This window comes from Herpailurus yagouaroundi, unplaced genomic scaffold (genome assembly GCF_014898765.1).
Source record: "Herpailurus yagouaroundi ecotype Mexico unplaced genomic scaffold, PumYag 77, whole genome shotgun sequence".
Taxonomy (NCBI): Eukaryota; Metazoa; Chordata; class Mammalia; order Carnivora; family Felidae; genus Herpailurus; species Herpailurus yagouaroundi.
The window spans coordinates 101,437,645-101,459,063 of record NW_024412388.1 but is presented as its reverse complement, the minus strand read 5'-3'; the positions used below and the strand labels follow the sequence as shown (position 1 = coordinate 101,459,063).

Here is a 21,419-nt window from a genome sequence, read left to right as displayed (position 1 = left end):
CCCTTCACCTTCCTGACTGGCGAGGCACACGTAAAACCCATCCCAACAACTGCTACAGTTTTTTATGGTTTGGAAACCGCTGTCTTTGCGTGCACACCCACCATACACGGTCCTGAGGTTCCAACGTGGATTTTTAGCCTTGCGCTGGTGCCAGGAATCCTCGCCTTAATCGCTCAGGTCAGTGGGATGGTTGTCACTCACCGTTGGGCGGGGGGGGGGGGGGGCGGCACCACTGGACACACCGAGACCGGCTTTCCAGGAGCTGGCCACGAAGAAGGTGGGTGCAAACACAAGATAGCAATATAGGGCCATATGCGCTAGAAAGAAAATGGAACATACAGGTAGAAGAAAGGAGTGTCCCTTGATTGGGGAGGACAAGAAGGCCACAGAAGAGTTCCCTGATGGGGAGGGGACCTAAGTTGACAGAAAGGCAACATGGGCTCTGGGCTGGGGATTTAGGGGCGGAAGGTGGCATGCAGCCAAGACCTAGCAAGTTGTCCAGTCTGGCCATCATGCACCACTCAAGCCACAGCACAGGCTCCCTTCACTACTTAGGTTAAGGGGCCGAATCTGCTTGGCTCGCAACAGGAGGGGCAGTCACGTGATGCAAGCAGGCTCTAGGAAGCCCAATCTAGGGATGAGCACTCTTGTGCTTGCCACAGGAGAATACTTGCCAGTGGGCAGACAAAAGTTTCCCTTCAAACCTGTCTGGACAGCGTTAGAAAGCCCTCGACTACCTAGATCATTCTACCAAAGCACTCCTAGGTTAAGGATAACAAAAAATTGTGATGAAACACTGAATGTTTATTGTGGCTAGCACTTGGCTTCAAGTCAGATTTGGGGCGTCTTTTTAATGTGCTCTCTGTACGTTTGGTTCTTTGTGGCCCCTCAGTGATCAGCATTGGTGACCAGTACACTGTGCCTAACAACATAGGGTGCTGCCCAGCTCAGTCCAAATGGCCATGGAAAGGTCTGGCGCTAGCTTTGTTTTGAGACACCGCTAAGCCACCTGTGATTCGGTGACACAGATTTCCGTCAGCTGTGCTGACCTACCTATGAAAACACACTTTGCTCTACCTTGTGCATTACCTGTTATTGTGCTTCTGAGTCTCGTGTCTACAATGCAAGGTAGGAGAAGTCACAGTGACAGAGGAGTCGCAGTTGAATCAGTACTTGGAAGAGAAGGAAAAATTTATTGTGATACCTCTAGGAAGAGCCTCAATGTTGCAGAGGAAAATAACTATAGGAATGACTTTTAACTCATACTTTTTTTTTCTTCTTTAAAGGAGTTGTGGGGGAAAAATTTTTTCTAAATTAAAGGCAGGACTATTGCCACCTTTAGAACAGTGGTCCTACAGGAGGAACATCTAAATCCAGTGAGAATCTGATGGAAGCCATCATTCCTCCTCCAGGAAGGGACTGGGGAGGGAAGGGGATGACATATACAGGAGACTTTTCATGTATTTTTAAATCTTTAAACTTGGTTCAAAGTTAGAATCTGTTTTAGATTGAAAATTTGTAAGGTTCATATGGGAGGAGGGGCATGAATGGCCAGAAAAGTTATGAGAAACAAGAATGATGTACATATTAGCCCCATAAGAGATATTATGAAGCCACAGTAATTGAAACAATGTGGTATTGGTACAAAAAGACAAACTGATGGAACAGAATTTTTAAAATCTAGAAATAAAATCCAACATATAAAGGGATTTGGCATATGATACACAAGAGAGAAAACGTAGAGAGAAATAGTAGAGAGCAAAAGTCTAGACATGTGATAGTTATCTAGATTAAAAAAAGAAAATAAAGTGGCTCCTCGTCTTGTGCCAAACTAAGATCTGGATGGATGAATTAGACTTAAGCACAAGAGGACGAAACTTTACGGGTTCTAGGGAAACATGGAATTTACATACACGTACATAGAGTAGGCAGTCCTTTCTAAGTCATGTAAAATCTCAAAGTCACAAAAGTCTGATACACACAAAAAAACACCTACATGGTAAAAGCACCACAAAGATGTCATACGAGCACGCTAGGAAAATATTTGCATGATGAGGCAAAGTGCTCGTTTCATCAATGAAGGATGAGCTCCTACAAATCAGGAAGACTGGCACCCCAATGGAAGAAGGGGCGAAGGGCACGAACTCAGACGCCTGACACAGTCACCCTCACGTTAAGGGATGGGTATGCTAAAACTTCAGTGTATCATCCTTCCCCATCAGGTTAGCAGGGATCAAGCAGCAGATACCTTTGGGCACCCTGCCCATGAGTTCTCTCTGAAGAACAGTGTGGATGTCCTGTTTTAAGTGGACGTATTCTCCATACCAATTCTACTTCTAGGTCCTTTTGATCTTATCCTGTGGGTATACTTGCGAGGGTGAACAAGGATGCTGGAGAATTATTTATGAAGGTACAGAGTCCTCAGCAGAAGGTTAAATGACTTAGTCCATGTATACAATAGCATACACTTAGATGGCAGTTGTCCAAAGAACGGCTCAATCTGTATGAATGTGAAATTCTAGTTGAGACTTATTCAGAGAAAACCAACGCTGTGTGTGTAAAAGCACAAGCCCATGCGTGTACAATCATACAGACCTCTGGAAGGAAACACAAGTAGTTCAACCTGCCTCTGGACTGGGAGACGGGACGAAGAAAACTTACTTTATCCTTTTTGAATTTAGAACCTTCCCACGTATTAATTGAGAACTGTTAAAATCTCATGAGCCATTTCCTAAAATCTTTCCCCCATGAGCCTGCTCACTCCCCTGCTGCCTGATTCCTTCCATCCCTTTCCTATCACTTCCCGCGTCTCTATGTCCACGTGCCCCCATCAAATACACATAGAAACTTCCCCTCTGAGCCTTAAATGTTGATCTCTAGGTGCGAGCTGGGGAGGAGGGACTGGTTTTCTCCTAGAATGGCTTTTAGTCAAGTTTCTCTTTCCCTGCTGTTCAAAAGAAGATGTCCATTGTCTGTCAAAAATCCTCCAGACTTCCAAAATAATGGATAAGCCACCTCACCTAGTGCCATTCCAGGTTTGTAATCCAAAGTGTTCTTCGTAGTTTTGTAAGAATTGCTATTTCACATTTCAGACATAGCATAGCGACCCTGATGATGCTGTTACGTTGACTGCTGGCTACCATGGGAAGACCCCTACTACATGCAATCAACACTTCTCCAGGCCTCTAAGAGGTCGTGGTTGGCATCTTCTATGTCAGCTTCTTCTGACACACATGTGAGCAGTAGAGTTAACTTTCAGGAAAAAGTAGCCCCTATAGAAGCATGTTGTGGAACTGGCGAGTGACAAATCTATGGTGTAGCTCTTAATTCTTCCAGTGTTCATGACTCAGAAACAGAGGAGCTCAAGCGAGCGAAGGCTCAAATTTGGGCTGGATTCATATTTGGTACTTAGCTCATTAGAAGAGCCCCAAATTATAAGTTATTGGTGATTATTACAAAGGAACTCTTTGTTTTCTCTCAACCATCCAAGCAATTTCAAATACCAAAAGTATAGTTTTTAGTTACTCCAACGAACACTGGTATTACTAGAATAAATCCTCCAACTTTCAGGCCCTGAGGGCTTAGATAACGCACCAGAGCTTAGTGCGACAGTTTGAGTTTTAATTAACCACTTGAAATCAACCCTGATATTGTGAAACACACATTCCCAATTCATGAAAGGCCCAGGTTCAAGGCCAATTCTGTTCAGCAGAATTAGCAGAATAATGACTAGGGAAAAAAAAATCAGTGCGAAGGCTGGTAAATTCAAACTAAAGTGTATGATTTTCCTCTTACTGCCTGAGAAGCAGATTTATTGTATTTTTGCACAGTAGAAACTGGGCAAGGTGGGAACCAGGATTTCTCACTGATTTGGAAATTCAGGCATCTTTTTACAGGTGAGGATGGCCAATTGCCTCCTCAGTTCAAAGTACTTAATCTTCTGGAAAGTGGGACTCGTGATGACCACCTACCTCAGGTGCCCTGAATTCCCTTCTCTTCTCTCATCTGGCTGCAGTGGACAGGTGGAACATGAACACTGGAAGAAAGCACGTTTGCAGAAATGACAGCAAAAGGTGAGAGGAAAAGACCGACTAAGCCCAAAGAAGATTATACCAAGTTCCCTAAGGACAAGTTCATGTCTAATTTACCCATGTTTCCCATGGCCTGGGACAGAGGCCCTCAAAGGGAGGTTGATCTGAAAACTTATGATTAGGCCTTAATTGAAAAGAAAACAGGAGAGAGAGAGAGAGAGAGAGAGAGAGAGAGAGAACTAGCTATGTCTAGTCCTGCTTTATAGCTTATCTGGATCCCAGAAACAAGAGTGATGGAGACTGAAAGCATGGGGAGGACTCAAGAGCACAAGCAGGACAGATGGGCAGACAGGTTGGAGAAGAGCATGTGTAACACTTCTGGGTCTTATGGTCAAGGGCTTACAAATCATCACTGAGTCCTATTTATGCCTGGTGTTAGGCACAGACACCGTCCGGAGAGTTCTCGGTACATGTGGAGATGTACATCTACAAAGTTAAGGACAGTGTGTAGTTAAGTCTTGGTCTACGATACTTAACATGAAAGCTCTAGAAGGTATGGTCCCAAAGGTTTCATGGAAATGCTGAGGTGTGAACGGAGGCTCTCGGCTATGGCAGACCTCCCATCCACTTCAGAGAGAGCTGAGCAACGCCCTCTTCCTCTGACCCTGCTGGGGTGTAAGGATACGAAGGGACCTCAAACACATTTCAACATTCCTTTGATGACAACATTTCCTTTCACTGTTACTGGATGTTACCTCCAAAGCCTGGACCTTCCTAGTAATGCTTTCCAGCTCCAGGTCAGAGACCCAACCATGGGCAATGGACCAAGCCTGGTGACAGACTACCGGAGGTGTGTGTGCAGAACAAAGACACCTGCTGTCCCCAGCTCCTGGCTGAGAGGGGACCCGTGCACCCGCGGCAGGCCTCTTCCCCCTCCAATGTCCAACAGAGGACACGAAGGAAGAAGAAACTGCATCACTGCATATAAAAACCTGGAGTTTAAGCGGAAGTGAAAAAGGATGCAAGACACAACATCATATTCTGTCTCACCAATTCTTTCAGCAACCTGAGTGAATGAGAACCACAACTCTGGTCCTCTTTTCCCTTATAAAACAAAGGTGCAGATGTGCATGCAAAACCAAGGGTGCTCAGTATAACCACTTCACACCCACTCCCAGTTAACCCTCACAAGCACTCTGAGGTAGCCACCAATGTCCCTTGCGTGCAAATTAAGGAACAAGGATTAGAAAAGATTCAGTGAATGGACTCCAGATCCTCAACTCCAGAGCTAAGGTTTGAACTCCTGGAACCGGCAACGGCTCCCACCAAGCTCGCCCGGCTGCTGGCAGGGTGGGAGGTGGGGACAGGGCAGCAGGCTCATGCTACAAGCCCACGGATGCACTGGGATGACCAGTTCTTGCTCCCCTACAGCGATCGCTTCTAAAAGAGAGACCGTATTGATCCTATCCAAAAAAGGACCGTGACACCTTATGTCCACCACATATGCTGAAAAGAGCAAAGCTTGCATCAATCACCCTTTATTGCCTGTTTTAGAGCAGACTGCAGTTGAGCAAAGGACAGGAGTCGGTGTTCATCTTCAAGGACGCCAAGGTGGTTTAGAAGTGCCCTTCAGAGAGGCACCAGAGAAGGTGATTCATTGGCCACAGTGTGGGGAATCGGATTTCTCAACGAGGACACGCATCAGCTGTTTCATAATAGAAACATCTTACCAGTCCTACACACTCAGAAACCACTTACCACTTCCTCAGAAGCTCCTAGCCGGGACTAGCAGGTGCACAGCCCTCCAGGGCCTCTTCATGTAGAGAGGGCCACAGCCTGGAGACACCAAATGTGACCAGATGGCGAGCCAGGTGCCCTAACATGAACCACCAAACCCTATCTGATCCAGCTTTATCTGGATCAAATCATCTGACACGTACACCGAGGCTACAAGGGAGATACTATTATCCCTACTTTGCAGGTGAGGGGACTGGGGAACAAAGAGGTTACACAAAGTGTGAACTGTCCACGGATGCCCTGCCGGGAAGTGGCACAAAAGCCACTGAGAGGTTTCCCAGGAGGTGGATGGTTTTGGCGCACGTCTTGGGACTGGGGTAAGGCCCTGAAGATAAGCTAGCTGCTCAGGTAGTTGTAGAAAGTAGACGGCAGCAAGAAGAAGGCAAGAGGGGAAAGGTACAAAGGTCTTTTTATAGGATGGTGGGAAGGAAGCTGGCTAGATGTGCTGAGGCCCCTGAGTGAGGCAGGCCAGATGGCAGGTACCGGAAGCAGAGGCAGAAACACTCAGAGTGTGAGTTACCTAACAGCTGTCAGTACAGAGACCCTCTCCCTCAAGATCACCCTGGATTCGGGGAGGCATGCAGCCTGGCTGGAGCCACCAGAATTGAAGGTAATTATGGATAGAAACGGTAATCATGGCACTCAGGTTTGTTTCAAAGGAGCAATGGCTGTGAGGTGAAGGCCTCGTTCCGCACGTTGAGGGGGCTCCCCGATGCCAGCCAGGCCACGAGGCTGTGGCTCGCAGAGGGCTCAGGGACAGCTGCAGGACGCGCTCTGCTGGCTAGAAGGTCAGCAGTGTCGATCTACTGATAAAACCACAGAACAGGACACTCTGAAGACAAGAGGGCCATTTTCTCAGATCCCAGGAACTGACAACCCAACTGGAGCTGCAGAGAGAAGGTAGGTAAGTTCGCAAGAAGTGACGGGAACCCCTCGGGCTACCTGGGGGAGGAGAGCTGGAACAGAACTGAACACAAAACAGCCTGGAACAGACTAACGCACCCACACGTGCTGAAACTGAGCCTGCACACCTGCTACTTTTCCCAACCGCACAGAGTTTGGCCCTTGAGGTTCCTATGCCCTCGAGAAAAAAGCTGGGCACTCTGCATGACCGTGGACTTGATAAACACAGCAGATCAGCGGGCAGAAAGGGGAAAAACCAGGGCCAAAGTAGATTCTTTTTTCTGAAGAGAAATCCTCCCTTAATCCTTGAATGTCTCGTGAAGGCCAGGAGTTACCAAGGCCCAGGGGGCAGCCCGAGGAAGCCCCTGTCTGCCAGCCACCAGCCCCTCACCACCAGGGAGGGGGCCATGTTCTGACCCCTCTGCCCCAAACACAATGTTACAGACAACCGAGAGGCACATCGGTGCTTAATGTAAACGTACACGAAGTAAGACTTCACATTAGTAGGCTGCCCAAAGCAGGAGAACCATATAATGCCTTGTTTATTAAAAGGACAATAAAATATATTGTGTTAGCTTTTTCTAAGAAGTTATTTTTACAGGTGCCCACTCAAAACACCCACAAACAAACAACCGCCCGGTGCCACAGAACTGTGCCCAGAGAAGACGTTTCTAAGTCGGTGACACAGCCCATCGTGCAGATGGTCTGTTCTCACTCTTAGCTTGGTCACATTCAGCCGGGCGTCTCAATCTATTTTCTCAGGGTTATCAGCACCCTCTCAGCCATTCAACACCGTCGTGTACTACAGCCAAAAAATTTGGCATGACTCCCATGGCAACAGGGGTGCTGCCTGAGCTGAAGGAAATGGGGTGTCCTGGACGGGAGCAGAAGCGGGCCACAGACCCCAGTGACCCCAGCTTTGCTCCGAGCTTTGAGTTTGGGGGTTGGGGGAGGCCCTCACAAGTTCCTCCCATCTCTGCCAGCATACGGTCCTAGTGGGTATCAGAGATCGGGCTCTGTCCACAGACACCCGCCCTCAGAAGACTCCACGCGGAAGGCACTAGCCCGTCTTTCAAAATAGGACGCGTAAGCAAGTGTGGCTGGAGAGATAACGCTGGGAGAACTCACGCTGTGGCTGCAAAACAGAGCAAGATGGAATCAAAACATGGGCCCAGACAGTTGGGACACCACAGTTGGGAGTGCTTGAAGGAATACCCCGAAGGCATCACAGATGTAAACATTCACAAGGACAGAACACAGACATCTTTACGTGGAAGCTGAGCATAGGAGTCATGATTTTTCCAAGGTGTCAGCAATATTACGCCCTACGCACACCACTCGAACTGGAAATAATCCCTGTTCAGCTTGGCGCCCCACTTCCTCCTACCAATTGCCTCTTTCTAAATCAGAGAGGCTACTGGTCTGACTCATTTAAAGAGATCTCCAGAGCTGGCCCCACCATTTTAGAGATTGACTATACTGAGAAAATAGAAGGACTCCTTGGAGGCTGTTTACCATGAGAATGAGCAAGTTTACATACAGTCCACAGGGTCCAAGGGCTGCTGGCCTCTGGGGTCTATCAAGGGTTGCATCCCACCTGACTCTCCAGCTTAGAACTTTGAACAGTTGTCAGGTTTCCAGAAGGAGGGCCTCAGTTTGCTGTCCCGTCACTAGCAGCATCCCTGAGCCTTATCAGGAAAGGGACAAGCTCGAGTGTAGCACTTATCATACTATAGACACATACACACACCCCATTCACATATGTCTAAGTGTGAGCTGGCTTCCATGCCTGTGAGGATACTAATTATGCACAATCCATCCAGGTTTCAGTCTTGCACAGACCCGTCCCTGTAGCAGACACCTGACCTCCAGGTCTGAGCACAGCAGCAGCCTGAGTGTAACATCACCAGGCTCAAGGGTCCCTCTGGCCTTAAAAATGTGTGAAGAATGGAAATTTAGGTGGATGGGCAGCATGGGGGATGGAGGGATGCATTAAAGTGAAGGAGAAGACCATGGGGTGGTACCTATTCCTGTACCAACTGCACCTGAGGCAGCCAAGCCACCTTGAATTTGGTATCCCTACATGTGTGGAGCTTTGCACACCATGAATACGGCCCACTAGGATGGTTAAGCTAGCATTTACCGAGTCATGTGTTGGTGTCATTTGGCAACTCAGACACCCCTTGCTTGAAAGTTACTTCCTCTTGCATTTTCAAATTTTGGTCATTGATAAATCTTAATTGTTGATAAACAGGTGGAGTCCTGGTCCCCTGCCAGTGTCAGATTTCCTCTGCAGTTCTTTGAAATTCTATTTCCTTGTAATTATTCTCCTAGAAACCACCAAAAAATGGAAGAATGAGCACTGGGCTAGAAATCAAATATCCTGTGTTTTAGTCTCAGGACTGACTCCCAGGGTAAATGGGTAGCAGTAAGTTGGCCACGATGACTGCATTTCCCTTCGTTCTTCCCAGTATCTGAGGGCTTACTGTGTTCCAATCGCCGTTCCAGGAGTTTACGATCAGTTCATTGGTAAGCAAGAGACAAAGACCCCTGCCCTTGTGGTGCTCACAGCCTAGCTCACACTCTTCTTCCATAACTTGCTGTTGCTACCTCTTGGCTCCCACTCATGCGCAATCTGAATTTGAGAGGGAGACACTGGACAGCTGGTGTGGACCCATGCTGCTCAATACCGTATCCACAAGCCTCATGTGGCCCTTGAGCACTTGAAATGGGACAAGTCCACTTTGAGACATGCTAGGAATCTAAAATACACCCTGGGTTTCAAGGACTCAGTATGAGGAAAAAAAAAAAAAGAGTAAAATCTCATTTATATTCTTTATGTTGATTACATATGGAGATGTCACCATTTGCCATGACATCTCCATGGCATTACAAGATCACAAATAACATCGTGGCTTGGACCCATCTTAAGGACATGGGGGGGCCTCTTTAACCCATGATGGGTAAAATTATTAAAACTCTTTTCACCTATTTTAGCTTTTTGAGGACTTCTAAAAACTTAACTGTGGCTCTCCTATTTCTACTGGACAGCACTGGTCTACCACCCTCATACAACGAAGAAACGGAGGCCTGAAGCAGGAAAGGCGCAGCCAGGACCCAAACTTGAGCACTGTCACAAGTCAATGCAGCCTCAGAGGCCGGGGGGAGGGAAGACTAAAGAGCACGAGAGGCCTGGGCACCGGAGACCACAGCAGCGCTCGCTCCCAGCCTGGGGACAAGTGGCCACCAGTGCCTGGACACGTGGCAGGTGCTCACTTAGTGTCCACTTCGTGTCTCCCCCTGCATCTGCACTCTTCCCACCGCAGCCACCTTACAGTTACTCCACGTGAAGGCCACAACTGGCCGAGACCACGCACGGTCAGCCGGCTGCGATGCCCACCTCCCCAACCACCACGAGCACCGGTCAGGGATGTGTTTGGGGGTGGGGTGTAGACAGCCAGGCAAGGTGGAGGATTACCCTTTCTCCCACTCTCGCAAGGGCTAAGCCAGGGGAGAGAGACATATGGCAACGTGAGGGGGTGGGAGCGGTTCGAGATTCATGGAGAGTTTTCTTCTCAAAATGGGTCCTCTGAGAGTGAATAGGGAGACAGTTACGGACTTTGTGTGTTCATCCGGTAAAGCACAGAAGAGGTGAGTAATGAGATATGAGGACCCTCAGGCAGGGTAACATCAGAGCCTCTCAGAAGGGTCTAAAGCTGGCTAAAAATGTAGTTTGGTGAGACTGAGTTGTTCAAGCAGCTGAGTATGAATTCTGTGAGGCAAGGTAGGGCAGTTAGGAAGACTCATCCAAGGGAAGTGGAGAATAGACGGAAGGTCAGCAGGGTACAGGTCCTGAAAAGGAACTCAGCATCCAGAGGGATGGGCAGTTCCTGGGAGTCCTTCAGGTGGTGTTTGAGGGGCCTGGGATGTGCGACTGGCCAGAGAGGCTCACGACTGCTCTCACGGAGTCGCTGTCTACAGGGCCCCGAACCAGGTCAGTGACGGCAGTGGGAAACAAAAAGTTAAAAAGATAAAAGGTCAGCAGAACTAGCAGCCTAGTGAACTGGAGAGAGAAAGGCTGAGCGAGCCATGTGAGGCTGGGGTTGGGGTGGATGGGTAGGAGGGGAAGTGCCGGGAGAGAGCAGGTCCGGAGCTCAGCTTAAGGGATTTCAGCTGCTGGCCAATTGGTAGTCCCTGCCCTTCAGCTCCAAGCCCGGCCAACTGAGGCCACCATTCAGAAAAAGGCCCAGACGCCACCCGGCACTTTAGGCTGGAAGCATCCAACCCAAAAAGCTTCCGGCACCTTAACCCACCAAAAGGATATCTACCTACAGTGCACTTCCCTCTCTGAGAGCAATGGCAGCTGAATGCTAGCAGAGCACTGTATCCAATTAACAGGAGCACTGTCTATGCACCAGGCCTGGCTCTAGGTGCTGGGGATTCAGCAGTGAGCACAGACCCCCGCCTTCCTGGGGCTCACAAGCCAGCAGCAAAGACAATCGAGCAAAAACCAAGTGCCCAGACCTTCTGAAGCCAACCCAGCTCCTCCTGCATTCTCCAGAGCACCTCCCCAGGCCCTTTCACCTATCGCTGCCTTGGCCCCTGCAGCACCTGGCACACACTGCGGCCTGGGGAGCGTTTAACTACTTACTGGCTCAATCACTGTTATCCAAGAAATAAACACTTGATGCAGTTCGGGGACCGAGACTCCGCAAGGCTCTACGACTAAAACATAGGCTACACGGAGTTACTTAAAATCAGCAAGTGTATCTTCATATTAGCTCTTTCCTGTTATTCCAAAAAGTTCTGCAAACAGTTCTAGGAGAGGCTACAGGGGCCAGCTGTACAAAATCCACTGATTCTAAACAATTCCTGAGGCTTTTTCTTACATAGCTGGGTTATACAAAGATGCTTCCTCTAAACCATTTAGATTCCAAATAAGAGCCTCCTTATCATACATGCAGTAAAAGGATAAAAAGGCTTGAGACCAGAAGTCTTAGAAGCATCACAGGAGATCAGCACTACCGCTGTATCTGTTTTCTTCAAACACATGAACATTTCTTTAGACACAGAGGTGGCTGCTTCATCATAATATAGCTTATGCCAACTTGGAAGGCTACAGTCAAAACACCAAGATGGCAGAACACATTTTTCTATACTGTCTTGTGTATTTCAGTGACATCACAAAAAAGCAACGAACCTTATCTAACCAAAGTAATGTTTTATCCCAAGTAACACCTTGGACTCCATATTACTTCCCTTGAACCCCTAAACACACACACACACACACACACACACACACACACACACACACACACCTGTTGTGAGACCAAGAAACCCAACACAACAAGTTTAACTTAACTCATCAAACTAGTCTTGGGCTTCCACAACATCTCCTGGTAACACAATAAAGGTTTACCACATCCATTCGGAGCCCTTGGCTGGTCATTCTTTGGTGACTGGCCCCCCGCGCCAACATCTCCAAGATGAAGGCAAGGTACCACTTACTTGAGCAGTTTTAAAAAATCATGTCGTTTTCTAACTTTGTATAAAATGTGTCTGATTGCAGGCACTGGAAGAACAAGGGCACCCCAGTCCACGCTAAGTTATCTTCATTGCTAGGCGGTTCTCTGGGCTTTCAGAAGTACGAGGACTTCTCTGTTCTTTGACGGGTAGTGCGAGATGTGCACAATTTGCCCTGGCCTTGAACCCTGAGGGATGGAGGCCAAGTGGGGCCTATTGGGAAAAGCAGGGGTGAGGGGTGCTGTAACTCAGGAGGGGATTCCGTGAGCTACTTGTACTCACAGTACAGCTGAGGAAACCAAGGAGGGAGAACCACGGGTGCTCAACTAAATCACACTCATTCTGACAAACGGGCAAGATCCAAGTCGTTCCACTCAGAGGTACCCCAACTTAATCTCTGGATACAAGGTGGGTATTGTGGAAGAAACTCAACATAGAGTGCTGCTGTCGGCTCTGTGTATACCCTGTTCTGAAACTAGGGACCTTTGTTTTGGGTAACGATTGAGAGGCCTCCTGGCGGAGAAAAAAAACTTTGTTTTTTTGTTTGTTTGTTTTTAATGTTCATGCTATGTTATGGGGCTCTCCCTACAGCTACCTGAACCACTGTATACAATCTACCAAAACCTTCTTTCTAAAAACTCCTTATTGAGATGAGAATAAACGAACTCTAAAGATATGCATATACCTTAAGACACAAGGTTTCAGTTATCTCAAGTCAAAGCTTGACTCCAGAGATATTAAGGTTTCCATCTTCACAAACAAGAATGTCAAAGGACAGAACCCCTGCTGGTACAGCTCAGACCGCCTCCCTGAAAGCGAAGAGAAAAGTCAGCATTCTCCAGTCCACACCGCACCCCCTTCAATGGCAGGGTCTCACGTGTGGGTCTCACCCCCTCAAAAATACCTTTGGGGATTTAAGACACAGCACAATTCTTGGTAAGCGCTCCTACCTCACCCCGCCCCCACCCGCAGCGCCCCAGGCTGCCTGGCTTGCTTCCTTGCCGGCTTCTTTGCCAAGTTACTCCCGTGGAAAGGTTAGTGTAGCCAACAATGGCCACTCTCATCACCCCACCCCCTTGGAGGGCAGCTGGGCCAAGCCAGGAGTCTACTTTAGAAGGATTTAATAATCTTCTTTTTTTTTTCCTGAGGAGGTTCAGGTTCCTAACCCACCCACCAAATAGCCCGAATATCAACCGTCACAATACAAATGATTACAACAGTCTGCATAAACGCTGACTGCAGTTAAGTGCACTTTAAAGCACTCCATTGCTTGCATGCTATAACTCCATAAAAAAAATTTTTTTAAAAAGTTTAAAAAGGCAGCAGGTCGCCACCTAAGACAAGGGCTTTGCCAGCCGTGCAGAAACCTTCCTCCAGACAAAAAAAAAGGGGGGGGGAGGGGACACAGCTGATCCCTCCTCCGGGGTCCAGCCTTATCGGTTGGTTCTAGCGAGGATGGGTGAGCCGGCGAGTCCTCCAGGGAAACTTCCCAGGCTCTTCTCCGGGAAGTTCTCCCTCCCTGCGAGGTAGCGCAGTTTTGTTTTCTCTCCCACCTGCGTTCTGTGTTTAGGCGTACAGCCTCCCAACCCACAGCGGTCGAGTTCACAACCCTCCTCTGACTCTCCTCCCATCTCTGCGATCTGGGGCAGCCTCCCGCGGCGGCCGCACCGCTGGCCAGCCGAGTCAACTCACTGTCAGGCTTTCAGTCTACACGGGTAAGCAAGTTTCATTCCTAAAAGGGGAGGGACCAGGCAGGGCACAGACCCCGTATTCCCGAGAAGTTTCCAGGAGAAGCGCAGCGCAGAAGTCACTCGCTTGGACCACTTTGCGGCTCACGGTGTCCACAGCCTAGTGTGAGTCCACGGGAAGTTAGGGATCTCTGCCCTGGTCTCAAACCCCGGGGCTTGGCGCCGAGCCGGGGCAGCGCCCCTCCCCTCGCCGGCCGGAGACGAGCCCCTGACCGCTGCGTCTCCAACTGCGCCTCCCAAAACCGCCGCGTTCGAATTCGCGCTCGGCCGGCCGGCCGGCGGCGGCGTGCGTGCCCGCTGGAGCGCAGGCGGGGCGGGGGCGGCGGGGGCGGCGGGGGCGCCGTCGGGCCGGGACGGAGCTGCAGGGCCCCATCGCCCGCTCTTCGGCCGCCCCGCCCGCGGGACGCGCGGAGCAGGAACTCGCCGAAGTTTGCCAAGCCCCAGCCGAAGTCTCTGGAAAGTTGTAGCTCCCTCTCGGGGCGTCTCGACTGGTCCTCACGGGGCGGGGGGGCGGGGGAGGTGTGTTGTCGCAGAAGCCGGAGGGGCCCGGCACCTGTCTGCACCTTCCCTCCGGCTCCCGCGCCCCCACCAGCCTCTGGGAAGACTTGAGAGCTCCGCTCGTCTGGGACAGACCCCCCCCGAAGGCGGAGCGCGCGGTTCTCTGGGGCCGCCCCTTCCTCACACCTTCAGGGGAGGGGGCCGGGGACTCACCTGGGCGGCAGAAGAGGAGACGACAGAGGTAGGTCCTTGGCGAGGGCAGCCCCCAGCAGGAGCGGCGCGGTCACTACAGCCCCCAAGCAGCGGCACCGAGTGAGCGGTCTTGCCGCCGCCCCCTCCGTTCTTATACGGCCTGACCACGCCCCCGCGGGCTACCCCCGCCCCCACCCCCGCCCCTAAGCCTGCCCTCCCGGGGGAGCGAAGGGCGGGGAGGGGCGGAGCCGAGCCCACGGGGTCCTTCCGCCTGGGAGCTGACGGCGAGGGCAGGGCGAAAGCTGCCCTCTGATTGGCTCCTCGGGTGAATGGTTGCCGGGAGACCAGTAAATCTTCGGCGGCGGGAAGGGGCGGGGTGCTGAAGGAGGTAGCACTGCGCAGGCGCAACACAGGGCGCCCGGGTTGACGCCTCCTTAACTTCGGAGTTACCGAGACTCTCTACTTTCCAGCATCCTCTTTGCTGCTCCTGCTACCATAGAATTCTTCCTCTCAGGCTTTTCCCATCTCCGTCCTGCTCCCACTCCCTCTCAGGCCTCTTTCAGGCCTCTTTTTCTCTTGCTTTTCTGAGGATTTTCGCGTTGGTTCTCTCTCTCTCCAGGAGTGGGGAGTGAAACTCCTACGCCTACCTCTGGCGTGTGTTTTGAAGTGGAAAAAAAAACATAGCGTTTCTGGGCCGGGGGAGCAGCTTCCCTTTGCCCCGGGCAAATTGCCTGGAGGCCATCGGGGGGGGGGGGGGAAGGGCTGGCGCCATTGGTTCTCTGGCTTAGTTACCACCTGTGCGCGGTTAGTGGGCCTGCGGGCCTCCTCGAGGAATTGGTCGCCAAGCCTGGCAACCGCGACAGCTTGGGCCCTGCTCGAAATGCCTTGTATGTTATATAACATTGCAAGCGGGGCTTGGACACCATCCACTCGTTCCATAGCCAGCGGTGTAGAGTCCAGCTTCTAAATTCAGAGCAGTCTGGGTTGGGATCTGCACTCACCACCTATATCTGTAAGGCTTTTGGCAACAAAGTTAACCAACCCTCCATTAATCTGTTTCTTCACCTGTATGACGGGACTAACAGCTTTCTGAGTTTACTTAAGTATTAAAGAAGAACATAGAAACCTGTTAGTGGCAGCCTCTGTTGTAAAGCGTGTGGTAGATGTTGTTTATATCAAATAGCACCTCATGTTGTTTGTCAATAAACATTTATTGAGCTTGTACTCGTCTTCTACTGAGTGGTGGAGAAAAAGATTACTTCCCAGATGCAGTATTTCCCTATCCCTCCCCTTCCATCCCTACCTGAAATATCAACGTCTCCCAATATCTCAAGAGCACTCGAATGGGGGGAGGGGAGGTCTCCTGCAATGTTAATACGATAGAGTATCAGTATGCATGCTTTTAGGGACAGTCACAGTGACTCCATTGTTGGACATGAAATCCGGATATATGGTCTGATTTTTTTTTTTCACTTTTCGAGGTATAAAAATTCAGTATCGTGCACAAAGCTGGTGTGTACACAATGATGAATTTCTACATATGTGTTCTCTCATGGGGCTACCAACCAGATCAAGATGTAGAATATCTCCAGCTTTCTAGTGACCCTTCCCATTCAGTGTCCCACGAGAGGTAACACTATTGTAACCTCTATCACCATAGATTAGTTTTCCAGTGTTTGAACTTGATGTGGAGGAATTACATGTATGCGCATTTTTGTGTCTGGCTTCTTTCACTCAGCAGTGTGTCTGTAATATTCATCCATTTAAAAACTTTTTTTAATGTTTATTTACTTTTGAGAGAAAGAGAGACAGAGCACGAGTGGGGGAAGGGCAGAGAGAGAGAGAGAGGGAGACACAGAATCCGAAGCAGGCTCCAGGCTCTGAGCTGTCAGCACAGAGCCTGACATGAGGCTCGAATGCACGAACTGCAAGATCATGACCTGAGCTGAAGTTAGATGCTTAACCGGCTGAGCCCCCCAGGCGCCCCGTGTAATAGTCATCCATTTTGTTGCATGTGACTATGATTCGTTCTTTTCCATTGCTGTATATTACTTACTTATATAAATATTCAGAATTTATATACTCATTCTCCTAGTGGATGTTTGGGTTGCATCACGTTTTTGTCTATCATGAATGAAGTTGCTACAAACTATCACGTTTTTCTAGCTTCCTTGAGATATAGTTGACAAAGAAGAATTGTACATATTTAAAGTGAATTACATGATGTTTTGATATACATATACATTGTGATATGGTTACCATAACCAACCTAATTAACACAGCCATCACTTCACCTAGTTACTTTGTGTGTGTGTGTGTGTGTAGTGAGAGTGCTTAAAATCAACTCTCTTTGCAAATTTCAAGCACATAATATAGTATTATTAATTATAGTCACCATGCTGTACCTTGGGTCCTCGGAACTTATCCATCCAGCATAACTGAAACTTTGTATCGTCGGGCCTACATATACATGCCTTTTATGTTGGATTTATATTCAGGATTGGAATTGCAAAATCACAGAATATATACATGTTAAGCTTTAAATATACTGCCAAATAGTTTCCTGAAGTGATATAATAATTTGCATTCCAACCAGTGATAAGACACTGTCAGTTGCCCTCCACATCTTTGCCAGTGTTGGTATCGTCAGTCTCTTCAATTCAAAAAAGTGGGTGTGTTTTTCATTGTGATTTAAATACACATTTATCTGATGATTAGTGATGTTGAGCAACTTTTTTTGTGCTTACTGGCCATGTGATACCCTTTCAGTGAAGTGTCTGTCCAAGTCTGTTGCCTATTTGTAAAGAGTTGTCTATCTTAGTGATCTGTAAGAGTTCTTTACGTATTCTGGGTGAGTCCTTTACCCAATGTATGCATTACACATATCTTCTCTCAGTCTGTGACTTTCTTTTCATTCTCTGAATGTTATCTTTTGACAAACAGAAATTCTTCAGATTAAAGAAGTCTACTTCATTCATCTTGTTTTTTTATGACTAGAGCTTTCTATGTCCTGTTTAACAAACCTTTATCTGGTATAAGGCCATAAGTATCATCACCTTTATTTTCTTCTAGGAACTGGATTGCTTTAACCTTCACATTTAGGTCTGTGATTCATCTCAAATTAATTTTTTGTGCAGTTTGGGATCAAGATTTATCGTCCTTTTTGGCTACCCAATTAGATCAGCACCAATGGCAAGTAGTTTTGTTGAATGAATGAATGAATGAATGAATGGATGAATGAATGAATGAATGAATATTGGTTGAATGAAAAATTCAGAGAACAAAGCAGCCAGTTGCTTAAAAATCCAAAATGTCCAGAAAAACCCAAGCACATGATCACAATAAACTCAATGCAAAATTTTATATTACATTGACTCTTGGACTGTTTCTATTTTTTCAGTACCTTGCGGATACCATTAACACAAGTAGCCTCAAGGTAAAACACAGTTCAGAAATTCTTACTTAGAATTTGATCTGGCATGGTTTGGTTTTGCCTTTGTTTAAGTAAAATCTTGTTCAGCTTCATGACCGTTAGGTAACTTTGACCATTAGGGAGGAGGGGAGAACCAAGAGCCAGGAAAGAAATTAATTATTCATGTAGATGTATATATGTTTCCTTGGGCCCCTTTTTATTCTTGGGGCATTACTTGACTTTCCTAGAATTTTGTTTCTGATTGTGTTTGTTTGTTTGTCTATGTTGTTTTATAAAATACACATTGTTCTTTCTACCTCATAAAACTGTGGCATCCTAGAGCCGGAAGGACTCTCGGGACGTCATTGTCCGTTGGACACAGAACCAGATATTGAAACTGTCTTTTCAAGATTATTGGAGCCTCCTTGCCAAATTCCAGCTCCTGCTGGAACACATCCAATCAAAATAGTTTAACGACCTTTGCAGTTTGAGCGGTTCACTTATCTGTACCCGGGAAAACTGAGGAAAGAAAAACCAGAGAGAGGAAGTAGTCTTTAAAATGCAGGTGTTTCTCACTTACGGCCATGACCCTGAAAATGTTTTATGTCTCAATAGAATCTTATTTTAAATATTTAGGGAAGCAAAGAAACTCCATTATCAATTATTTTTGTAGGGCAAAAACCTCACTTCTGTTTAGTGCCCAGATATCCTCATTTATTAGTTTCTTGAGTCTTAAGTTTTTGTATTACCTTATCTCAAGGTGGACCACCATGATAAACACTTACCAAAATACCCTCCTCTAAATATCTTATCTTTCTTATGATGATTTTTAAGTGAGGTTTCAATTGTGTACACTGACGTATAGAGAAGCACACAAATCGCAAGAGCACGACTCAATACATTTGTACAAACTGACCAACCCTGTGTCACCAGCATGTAGATCAAGAAGCGGAGGAGCACCACAGCACTGTGGCCCTGTTTCAAAACCACCACGGTGGCACTGTCTGCATCCTAGTGACTGTCTGGTGGAGCCAAGGCGTGACTTGGCTTTCCACCTCCCACCTAGGACTCTTGCCAGTAAATCTCTCTTCTCAGGCTCCTTCAGGCCAATAATTTTTCTTGGGTGTTGCAGAAAGAGAACTTGGCTTGGAGTAAGAAGGTGTGCATTTTATTTAGAGCAAAGCATGGGAGGAATGGACCTACGACTAGTCAGATGTGTTGGGGCAGGAAGGAGGGAACCGGCTGCATCTTTGGGCAGTGTTCTAATGGCAGGCCCAAGCATATCATGGCCTTGGAGGCCCTGGGGAGCCAAGGCAGCACGAAAAGAGTAAGATAGGGACCCAGAAAGGGGGAGAGGGTGATGGCGGCACTTCCGGAGAAAGGAAGACGCCAAATATGAGTAGTACCAGCTCATCTCTCTGAGCTAGTGTCTCTAGATACCCTTCCTGCCCACCTTCCTGACGGTGTTCACTGAGCAAAGGATATAGGAGTTAGTCAGATGGCTCATATCCCTGACAGATGGCTCAACCTCTCTGAGTCTTAGCTTCTAAATCCAAAAATGGGAAGGGTAATTAACTCTCTGCTTTGTGGAGGTATGCCCCAATCAGATGAGGGAGTGAATGCATGTGAAAGCAGCTGTCCCCTCTTTTTTAAATCTTTTTTTTTTTTTGAGAAAGAGAGAGAGAACGCACATGTGAGGGAGAGGGACAGAGGGGGAGAGAGATAGAGTATACACACACATGAGGGAGAGGGACAGAGGGAGAGAGAGAGAGAGAGAGAGAGAGAGAGAGAGAGAGAATCCCAAGCAGGCTCCATGTTCAGAGCCCAACACGGGGCTTGATCCCACAACCCTGAGATCATGACCTGAACCAAAATCAAGAGTCAGGCGCTCAACTGACTGAGCCACCCAGGAGCCCCAAAAGCAGTTGCCCCTTTACAATATTTCTCTCTTTGTCAACCGTGGGCCCTTTCTCTTTTTTTTTTTTTTTTTTACTGTCAGGATGGCTTGGCAAGCAAGTCTGATGAGGGGGGTAAATTCTCAACACCTTATTGTGGCTACCTTCACTTCTGGAGCCACAGATTTCTTACCTCCCTTCAGGGAAAAGGGATTCCATGAAAGTGTAAATTGTTAGCTGATCATTTCATATCTCCTGACCAACCGTGTCCACTCCGAACCTGACTTGCATTTAGATCCTGAATGTCTCTCTCGCCACCTGTTGTAATGCCTGAAACTCCTGGCACTGAAGCCCATGCCTATTGGGAAAGAGACTCCGATCATTCCCACATCGTTTGCCAGAAGAAGACGCTGCCCACCTGCTAGGAATGGCCAACTCACCTGCCAGCTGTGGTTCTCAGTGTTCAAACATTGGTCTCCCAGTGCTCACGGCAGCCTGGATTTGGAGTTGCAAGCATTCAAAAATGACTCTGGAAGACATAAGCAAAATGAAATTTACTGGGAAGATACTGGGGAGCCCATAGCATCCGTAGGCTGGCTGGAGAGTTTGGCCAATGAGCTCTGCTAGCAGGAACAAGGTTCAAAGATCATACTGCAGAACTGGTCCAGGGAAGATGCCATGACGTCCTGACAGACATGTCTCATGCGGCCACTACTGCCTTTGCAAACTGGACCACCACTGTGGCCGCCACCCATCGGCAACTGGAATCTTTGGGTCTCTGTTTCTTCCTACCACTAGCTTCTGATTCAAAATCTGGGTGGGAGCATCCGATAGGCAGAGCCCAGATGGTGTGCCCCAGCCCTGGTTGCAAAGATGGCTCAGAAACAGATTATGTGATATTTTCAGCTTTAACTCTAGACAGTCGGCTCTACCTCTTAACCCAGGGGATTCTCCAAACAGAGGCAGGCTGTTCAGACGCTAGATGGCCAGAACACGTACCTTTTCCTTTCAGCCTTTATAGCCATCTCTTATGAGCATTGCTTGAGTGAATCAGCACCCTTTGATCCATCTAGCTCGGGGACACAGACAAGTCTACAAATTGGAGGACCAAGAAATGGATTCTTGAGAAGCTTCAAGGATGGAGGCCATCCAGTTCACGCTACCCTGCCAACATTCTCTGGTCCTGGCCAAGTGACGCTTTTCCTCTTCAAAATTCTTAGAATAGGCCCTGAGTGGATGTTTGGTGTGAGAGTGAAAAGAAAAGAAAAACAAAAGAAAGAGGTCTTGGGTAACACCCGCCCCCACCCCCACCCCACTCCCCACCAAGTCTCGGTTTGCATTCCTGGCTCTGCGTTGTATTAGCCATCACTCTAAGCCCAAGTTTACCTGTCTGTAAAAATAAATAAATAAATAAATAAAT

The 21,419-nt window shown here is 48.1% G+C and overlaps 1 protein-coding gene and 1 long non-coding RNA gene across 6 annotated transcripts in view; one reads left to right on the top strand and one right to left on the bottom strand.

Annotated features, from left to right (window-relative positions):
• The window catches only part of TENT5C (terminal nucleotidyltransferase 5C), a 21,664-nt gene extending 6,744 nt beyond the window's left edge, over positions 1-14,920 (bottom strand). Inside the window, exons 1-3 of one of the 5 annotated variants that reach the window (XM_040471445.1) lie at positions 14,714-14,920; positions 12,940-13,063; positions 3,972-4,036 (exon numbers count right to left, since the gene is read on the bottom strand). The gene's annotated coding sequence lies outside the window, so the exon portion shown is untranslated. Of the gene's footprint in view, positions 1-101; positions 124-3,971; positions 4,037-12,939; positions 13,064-14,018; positions 14,186-14,713 lie in introns of those variants that run through there. The other 4 variants (XM_040471442.1, XM_040471443.1, XM_040471444.1 and 1 more) reach the window with 4 other exon arrangements.
• Positions 13,814-21,419, top strand: LOC121027785 (uncharacterized). Its single transcript, XR_005788933.1, has 2 exons — positions 13,814-13,969; positions 20,295-21,419. It is a non-coding gene; the product is annotated as an uncharacterized LOC121027785 (long non-coding RNA).